This window comes from Myotis myotis, unplaced genomic scaffold (assembly GCF_014108235.1).
Source record: "Myotis myotis isolate mMyoMyo1 unplaced genomic scaffold, mMyoMyo1.p scaffold_m19_p_3, whole genome shotgun sequence".
Taxonomy (NCBI): Eukaryota; Metazoa; Chordata; class Mammalia; order Chiroptera; family Vespertilionidae; genus Myotis; species Myotis myotis.
Window position 1 is genome coordinate 155,864,310 of NW_023416335.1, and position 10,194 is coordinate 155,874,503.

The following is a 10,194-nucleotide window of genomic DNA, read 5'->3' on the forward strand; positions in this document are numbered from 1 at the left end:
TCAACCAACTAACTGGGCTATCCAGTCAGGGTCGCATTTCAGTTTATTTTTAATTTTTTATTTAATTTTATTTTTAAATGCATAAAGATTATATTTCATGTGCAGTATTTAATAGTAAATTATTTCTGCTTGAAAATAAAATCTAATTGTCATAGAAAAATAATGATGAAGTATTAAGTGAGAAAAGACAAGTACAGTATTGTTTATAGAAGTCAACTATCTAAAAATATACTTGAAGAAAAGTACTGCAAGGAAACATATAAAATATTGGCAGTGGTTCTGTCTGGAAGATGTGATTCAGGTGAAATTTTGGATCATCTGCGTACATTACTTACAAAATCAAGAGGAAGTTATTTTTAAAGATAATTTTACCTTGAAGTTTTCCATTCAAGAATATGTTCTTCTACTTTTTGAAATAATTACCACTAAAAAGTAGCTTTTAAAGTAATTTTCTAAGAATAGCCTTCAAACAATGATCTCTAGCAATGATATGGATTATTTCTCTACTAGAGGCCCAGCGCACGAAGTTGTGCACGGATAGGGTCCCTAGGCCTAGCCTGCGATCAGAGCCATCTTCCATCTGCTCGCCAGTCCCCAGTCCAGCTCTGCCGCCACCACCCACCCCGGGTCCTCATTCCCCATCTGGCAATCAAAAGAACAACCCACTCTGCCTTAGGTGCCTTGTGCCATCAAAGGGCACCTGGCCCTTTGCTCGCTTTAAAAAGTAAAGTAAACGCCCACTCTCTGCACCGGTCTCTTCTCTCCCTTGTGAATCCTTTCACAGCCCGTCACCAGCCAAAACCCTAGCAATGAAGTGGGAAACTCAACCAGGAAGGGCTACACCTGTGGGAGGAGGTGCAGGGAACCAGGGCTGCCCCCTTGCTCCTGCCCCGCCCTCCCTCCCTGTCTCCCTCTGTCCCTGCACTGGCCCAGCGCCTGGCTGGGCCCCTCCCCCATCTCGGAACAGCTCACCTCAGGCTCCGGCCCCGCCCATCCCACAGGGAGGAGCATGTGCAGTTTCCTGCAGACCTGGAAGTGGCTGTGGAGTAGGGAGGTGGCAGGTTCTTCCTGAGGAGGGTGTTTGTGCTTTAAAACTGACGTTCTCCGTCCACCTCCAGCAGTGAAGGCTGAGGGTCCCTGCAGGCGCTGAAGTCCTTGTTGAAGTCTCTGCTCTGTAACCTCTCACAGCAGTGAGTCGGTGTCCTGGGAGGCTGTGCAGTGGAGGTGCCATGTTTCTTTGGGAAGAAACTGAGATTGATCGGAGCCTGCGGGCGGGGAGGAGGGACCAAGAGGTCTGCCTTCTGCCTGCTCCCCAGTCCCCAGTCCTGCCCCGCCGCCACCCAGCCCAGTTCCCCATGGTTCCCCGTTGGCCACCCAGTGATGGGAGCCTACGGGCTCGGGGGAAGGACTGAGAGATGGTCAATGCACCTCAAAGCGACTGGTCGATCAGTCATTCTGGTCGTGACGCTGTTATGGTCGCTAGCCTTTTATTATATAGGATTTGTACAAAGTTGCAAACTACACTCAATCTAATGATGATTTACCACAAAGCAAATAAAGCTTAAGCTTCAGGGCATCAGCATTTCAGGATGCTAGTCATGTGTTCACATGGTCATATGTTATGTTAGTTTGCAAAAGGATTTTAATCACATTCAGATTGCTGTCTCTTTCTACTCTGACTTTCCTTGTAGCCTTTGTCAGATGGCATTGGATTGGCCACAGGCATTTTGGGGATCTGGTTTAGGGTAGTTGCATTGGAGAGACCTTTAGTTTGGATTTTGTAGAATATATTTATGCACTTTGCTGTCATTTTCAACTTATTACCAGCTGTCCCAGTGAAAGAACAGCTTCCAGTGGTACTCCTAGCACATGCTGCGCTGACTTTCAGTGCTTTGTGAACCATGTACAGAACCAGAGGGGGCAGTGTGGTATAAATATGAACTATTGCACAGCATTGGAAGTATGGGGCAGTGATTGAAAAATAAGGTCTGAAATGTAAGAAGCAAGATGCTAGTCTGGAGAAAAATATTGTAATATAGATAGATAGACAGACATATATCTAGTTTTATATATATCACTGTAAAATAAAGATTTATCACTGTAAAATAAAGATTTAATTTTCGTTGGTTATCAGTCAAAAAGACATTCTCTTCTGTCAAGAATATACTGAATAGTACACCATATCATATTATAAATATACCATTTTCTCCTTTTAAAAAATATGAATAATGTATTTAATAAGCTAAAAAAATGCTGCTAATTTAAATTTCAAAAGACGTTTTGGAATGTTGTAATAAAATTAATGAGAAATTGCATATTCCTGTAACATAAATGAAAAGTACTTTCATTATATTTAAATTTAGTTACTTAAAAATACCAAGGAAAATATCATAAAATTAATGGAATATGAATCAAAAGTGGCAAAGAAAAATAATGAAGTCACTAGAAATAATTCTTACATCAAGAAGCAATTTACAACATTGTTTTCACTGCATCAAAAATAATCATACATTAACAGGAAGATCAAAATTTTGAATTAAAGTATAAATATTTTGCTTGTTTTTTAATTCTAATTAATGAAGAGGTATGAATTAATAAACACAGTAAACTACTTTTTTTCATGTTGATTGGACACTAAATACTGGCATTGATTAAAAATACTTACAATATCTATAATAATAAAAGCGTAATATGCTAATTAGACTGGACGTCCTCCTGGACAAAGCTGGGGCTGCAAGGGAAGCCCGGGTCCTGGGTACCTGCCAGCAGCTGGAGGGAAGCCTGGGTCCCGGGTGCTAGAGGGAAGTGCCGGCAGCTGGGGGAAGGAAGGCCTACTCTTGGATGAATTTCGTGCATCGGGCCTCTAATCCCACTATACAGAGCATATAAAGAGCAATCTATTCAAGAAGTGTCAAGATTCCAAAAGTATTTACGGTTAGTTACTACACTAGAAAAAAATCCCCTGAAATCATATGTTTCATATATTGGTATTTATTAATCATTGATATTTTCTTCAGTTTAACAATATCCTAAAACTTTATATGAAATTACTAATAAAGATACAAGTAACCTTCCAAATTATCAACTATAAAATAGACTAAAATATCTTTATATTTTACCTATAAAAGATAGTATCACAAATTTGTTAGTATGGGGAAATGTGATTAAAAATATATAAGCTCCCAAAATATTAGAAAACAAGTATTGTAGAAGTATGCCAATCAATTTAATAATATTAGCTTTTCTCCAGATTTTGTTTATGATATCTGTCAGTTACTTTTTCAAATGTAAATCTTGTTTTGATTTCTCATTCTGAGTAAATATTTACTTTAATTCCTAGTTGTGAATTTAGTGGGGAAAAAAGTGCCTCAAATATTGTATATGCTTTAGGTCACACAAACCTGGCTCCCACCGTATTCTTAACATAATATTTGGCCATAATTAAATATGTAAGGCCTTGTTTGGAAGATTGAGGGAAAGAAGAAGAGAAAATACACAGAAACCTTGAAGGAGAATAGAAATGTCACAGGAATATGTAAAAGATAGATAAGAGTTCTGTGAAAAATTAGATAAAGTTGAATATATATGTTTTAGAATCATCAATATTCTGTTGAATTACTTTCCTATTTATTTACTAGAGGCCTGGTGCACGAAATTCATGCATAGGTAGGGTCCCTAGGCCTGGCCAGCAATCAGGTCCAATCAGGGCCTTCCAGCTGCAACCCAGGGCCTTCCTTCATTCTGCACCACCCCCTGGTGGTCAGCACACATCATAGCGAGCGATCTAACTCCTGGTTTCCTGGTTGAACTCCCGAGGGGACACTTTGCATATTAGCTTTTTATATATATACTAGAGGCCTGATGCACAAAAATTTGTGCACTGGTGGGGGAGGGGAAGAGGGAGGGTGTCCCTCAGCCCCACATGTGCCCTCTCATAGTCTGGGACCCCTCAGGAGATAACCACCTGCTGGCTTAGGCCCTGTCCCTGGGTGGCAGATGGCAGGCCTGATCCCTAGGTGCTTGCCCCACCTCCCCGGGTCACACACACCAGGGCCGATCCAGGGGTTGGGGCACCGCTCCAGGTAGTGCACACAGCAGGGCAGATCTGGGGGTTGGGGCTCCGCACCGGATCAGGTCGCACACGGGACGCCTAGGCAGGCCAGCCAATCTCTGCTGCCCCACCCGGCCGCCCCAGTTCGGGTCACACACGGACGCCCGCCACCCCAGGTCACAGATAGCAGGCCCAGATGGCAGCAGGGCAGGCAGGATGGCGCTGTCCTGCCCCACCTCCCCAGGTGGCAAATAGCAGGCCCAGATGATGGCAGGGCCAGCAGGATGGTGCTGTCCCGCCCTGCCTGCAGTATGCAAATTAGCCACCATCTTTGTTGGCGGTTAATTTGCATATCATGCTGATTAGCCAATGCGAGGCATAGCGAAGGTACAGTCAATTACCATGTTTGTCTATTATTAGATAGGATAAATGGTCTGCCAATTTATTTAGTAGTTTAGTCTGGTGATAATAAAAGTATATAAAACAAAATCTATAATAATAAAAGCATAATATGCTAATTTTACCAGACATCTTTCCAGACCAAACTAGGGCTGTGAGGGAAGCCCAGGTCCCTGGTGCTTGCCAGTGGCTGGAAGGAAGCCAGCCCAGGTCCCGGGTGCTAGAGGGAAGCCAGTGCCAGCAGTGGGGGAAGGAAGGCCTACTCTTGCATGAATTTCGTGCATTGGGCCTCTAGTACTAAGATAATAAAGAAAAGTTTAAAAGTCAAAATCCAGGAAAAGAAAAAGTGGTTTAAGAAAGCGAGATTAAAACCCAAAAAGGACAAATCTAAGTATTATACAAACTGTAAATTTGGCTCAAAACTTCCTGGCACCAAATAAAGGTGAAAGCATTTTTATGCACATAGTTTTTCATTCAAAATCAAAATCAGATCCCACCCTCAGGGGGGGAAAAAGCTTTTCTGGGCATTTGATTCTAAATGAAGTATTTTAAGGGACACTTTAATATAGGGAGTGACGTAGAGCAAACACAGTAATAAGTTTAAATTGCCTGTTTCTATGAGAGCTGTACAATACATTTGTGAAAGCTATGTTAGGCATTTGTTGCTTCAACTGCTCAGAATTTATCCCACTTTGGGAGCCTTTAAGCAGCCCAATTCTTTGGGGGAGATAGTTACATCCTGTTACGGCCAGTCAGCAAATCTGGAGTCCTGTCTTCCCTAGGTTGGGAGCAGTTGAGTTAGGGTAAAATGCACAGATGTAACAAATAATCTTTCTAATTAATGAGATGGGAGTTTATTTTTCTGCTCATCGTTGTAGCCATTTCAGGTTGGCTTTGCTACTGAACTCATTCCAAGACCTCATCCTTTGTATTGTTGTTCTGCTCTCCCCTAGGCTACTGTCAGCCCGTGGTCTATCAGTGCTGGTTACAGCTTCTTTGTCCTATGTGTCCATGCTTCTGCATGTGCAAGTTTAGATAAGAACCTGGAGCTCAAGGGAGAGGCAGCACTGGCGATGTGCATGTGGGAGTCATCAATGCGGAATTAGTATTAAAAGTACGAGATCATGCAAACTCACCTAGAAATGCAGAGGCAGCAGAGAGGCCCGAGCCCTGGAGAAAAGTAATAATAAGAGGTCAGGTAGAGGAAGAAGGCCATCAAAGGAGTCTGGGATGAAGTGACCGATGAAGAAAGAGGAGGAACAAGAGACTGTGAAGCCCTGAAGACAAGCAGCAAATGTGTTGAGAATGAGGAAAATGTCAGTGAATGTCCAGTGCTGTCAAGAGGTCAAAATAAGAGAAAAACTGCTCTGGCCAGTTTGGCTCAGTGGATAGAGCATTGGCTTGCGAACAGAAGGGTCCCAGGTTCGATTCCAGTCAAGGGCATGTACCTTGGTTGTGGGCACATCCCCAGTATGAGGTGTACAGGAGGCAGCTGATTGATGTTTCTCTCTCATCAGTGTTTCTAACTCTCTTTCCCTCTCCCTTCCTCTCTGTAAAAAAAATCAAGAAAAAAACTAAGAATTTACCATTTGGTGATACTGAGGACTGTGTTGGAATTTGTTCTATACAAATCTTTTAGGTAAAAGGAATGAAAGTTAAAATTTACTATAATTCTTACCTTGCCTGGAGAAAGGGAGGAGGGAGGTGGAATGGAATCAGAGCTTTTATGGAAGATGTTTTTTATTTGGCTTTTCAAGAAAAATCGTTTCTTTTTAATTAGCCTGAAGCTGAGTCAGGGTTCTGATTCTCCTGACAAGACTGCCCTCCTTATCAGTGTGTGTTGGCAGGGCTCTGCCCTCAGTATAACTGGGGCAGTCTCAGACAAGTGTAAGCTGGAGGTAGGCATCGCCTTGGGCTTTGACTCTGGCCAGGGGCATGCTTCTCAGAGCTCTGCTGGAATCAAGATGTGCCTCTGTCTGCCTGACATTCTGTCCTCAACCCAGTGACTCGCCCCTCTGAGGAGTTACTGAGGGATGTTGTTTCATAGTTTCTTCTACTTAGTTTCCAGGTGAAATATTTAAGTCATGGGTCAGTCTGAAAGTATCTGCATGAAAATAATAAAAATTTCTTGAAATTATTTTTTTCTGTATAGTAGTAATTAATAACTAATTTTTGGGGCTGATACTATTCAATGATCAGTCATAATTTCAGTGAAAACCTGAATGGGATAGGATGACTCACCTATGCAACCTACCATAGTATCCAGGTGTATAAGTAGGGAACTTTCTAATACCTAGACAAAGACAAAAGTCAGAATATATAGAAGAGGAATCCTTAAGAAGGGACAGTGTCTGTGACCTCCCTTTAATCACATGCTAACATGTATGTGTACATGTGTGTGTGTGCACGCTTGTGTGTGTATTCTCATTCACAAATGTATACTTTATACTGATGGAGGTCAATGTTTTCTTCATAGTTTGAGAGGAGTTTGTAATTCAAAAAAGTATCATGAACAGCAGACAGTTTAGGATTATGTTTTCTGGTGAGAACCTGCAGTAAAGGTATTTTATATTGTTCTGGAAATACACATATACTTTGGGAGTCTAATGAGTGGATTGTAAGAAGTACTTTATATACTTTTACATAATATAAGAATATAACCAAGACTCACATGGATGAATCACCAATTCAGCACTATGTGGAGGTAATGCTTATAGCTAAAACACTGCAATTTTTTTTCATTGTTTCCTAAAATGTATTTTAATTGAAGTTATTATTGAGAAAATTGTAGCTTCACATTTAGTTGTACTAAATAATACAGAGAAAATATGTGTACAGTTTACCCAGTTTCCCTCACCAATGACATTTTGTAAAATTGTGGTGTAATATCACAACCAGGATACTGACATTGAAAAAAATCCACCCAACTTATTTAAATTTTCCTAGTTTTACTTTTACTCATTTCTCTCTCTTCCTTTCTTGTCCTCTCCCTTTCTCGCTAACTTTGTGTATATAGTTTATGAAATATTATCACATATCAATTACCACAATCAAGATACTAAACAAGTTGCATAACCACAAGGATACCACATTGCTTTTATAACCACACTAACTTTCCTTCTTCACTTCTCTCTCCCTAACCTCTGTGAACCACTAATTGGTTCATTTCTAAAATATTTTTATTACCAAAAAAGTTATAAAAGTTATAAAATACACCATGGAACCTTTTGAAATTTGCTTATTTCATTCAGCATAATGCCTTTGAGATATATCCAAGTCATTATGTAAATCAATAGTTTGTCCTTTTTGTTGCTGATTAGAATTCCATGATATGGATGCAACATGGTTAATTTAACTGTTCACCCTCCGAAGTAAGTCTGAATTGCTTCCAGTTTGAGAGTATTATAAATAAAGCTTCTAAGAACATCCATGTACAAGTTTTTGTGTAAACCTTAATTTCCATTTCTCTGGGATGAATGCCCGGGAGTATAATTGTTGGGTCATATGGAAGGTGCATGTTTAATTTATTAAGAAACTACATAACTGTTTCCACAGTGTTTATTTGACATCTGTATGTCCTCCTCAGTGAAATGTCTTTTGATGTATTTTGCTCATTTTGTAATTTTGGTATTCGGTTTTGTTATGAGTTTAAAAAATGAGAAGTTTAACATTTGAGTTTTGAGAGTTCTTTATATATCATAGATACTAGTTCTTTACCAAATGTATGGGTTGTAAATATTTTATCCCAAACTGTAGCTTTTATTTTATCCTCTTCACATAGGACTTCATGGAGAAAAAGGTGTTAATTTTGATGAGGTCCCATATTTCAATTCTTTCAGGACTCATGTTTTTGTGTCAAATCTCAGAACTCTTTGTCTAACCCTAGATCTTGAAGATTTTCTCTATATTTTTTCTAAACGTTTTGTATTTTATATCTTGTATTTAATTTCATGGTCCACATTGAGTTAATTTGTATAAGTGTGGTGCTTAGTCTAAGGTTATTTTATTTTTCCTAGAGATGGCCAATTATTTTACCACCATATCTTGAAAAGGATATTCTTTCTTCATTGAATTGCTTTTGCTCCTTTGCCAAACATTGGTTGGGAATATTTGTATGGGTCTATTTCTGGCTTCTTTATTCTGTTCCACTTGTCTATGTGTCTGTCCCCACACCATAATCAAAGCTTCTTCATTACTTTAGTTATATAGTAAGTCTCAATATGGGGTAGTTATTCATATACATTTTAGGATGTTCTTGTTTAAATCTGCTAAAAATCTTTCTGGCATTTGATAGGAATTGCATTAAACCTATAGATGAATATGGTGAGAATTGACCTGTTTATTAGGTTAAATACTCCAACCCATGAACATGAGGTGTCTAAGATGTATTTTTAATTATACCAGTAATATATAGTTTTCATTCTGAAAATTTAAGTGATCAGATAAAATTAGACCTCTTATACCACCCCAGTTCCAATTTTCTCCAAAGTAACTCTTATCAATATTTTTCTATGCATTTATTTAATATGGCTTTGGACTGGATAAATGACAGCATACTATATGAATTTTTGAAAGCTTACCTTTGTATTACCATTATGTCATTGAGACCTTTCTATATTGGTACATATAGAGCTATAGCATTCATTTTAACTGCTGTGTAGTATTCCACAGTATGGACATATGATTTATTTAGTAGTTTCTTTTTTTGTATTGACCTTTATTAAATTGGTAAAATTTCTGTACATTCTGTGACTTTAAGCAATGGGTAACAACCACTTTACTCTATAGCAAGTCACATTACTACCGCCAGGTAGAAAGGACCATTTCATAGTGGAAGAGAAAATATTGTAGTTTCTTTATGAGCTTTTATCCCTTGAAAGCAGAGGATGTATCTGTCTTATTTTCACTCTGCCCTTACCACTTAGAATAGGGTCTAGCACATTATAGCCACGTAAAAAGTATTTATTGACATTGAAGGATCTTGTTCTATGTTTCTACAAAGTCCTGAAAGTGAAGCAGATATTGGTAGGAGTTCCCAATCACATTTATCAGAATTAGAAAACAGTGAATATTGTGTTGTTGGTTCAGAGGGATCAGAGAAAACTTAAAGCTTTTGACATCAATGGAGATAATAAATATAAATCATAAATTGTTAAACTAATTTATAAAAGAAAAATTTTAATTATTACTATTATTATTATCATACTATTATTATAAACCCGAGTCATCTTTCTTGTCTTGAAACCTGGATATCCACAAATGGGTTAATGAATGTGTATATTTTATCAAAGAGTATTGTTGAAATATATCTGAATGGAAATTACATTTCTAGTGATGTTTGTGCATGCAACCATGTGTGTGCATTATGTGTGAATAAACACACTACTAAATTAGCCACTTAATCCAGTCAAGAGACTGAGCTATGGCATTAAATAGATTGGTAAATGGTAAATTAATGGTAAATATAATTAATGGTAAATAAATGGTAAATCGAACAAAAGTGCCTGGTATTTTCTATGACAAATGTGAAGTAAAACAAATGATTTTGGAAGCTTGCTCTACAGGAAAGGTGTTTATTGGTTCAGCTGGGAGAAACAAAAGATCCTGACCAAAACAACACCAAGAAAAAAGGACAAAAATCCAGATGTGTGAATATATTGTTTATCCTCAGGATAGAGATTTGTTTGCAAAGTTGAATTGTGTACCACTTGTTCCCTCAGGGATAACTCTCAATCAACAACTGC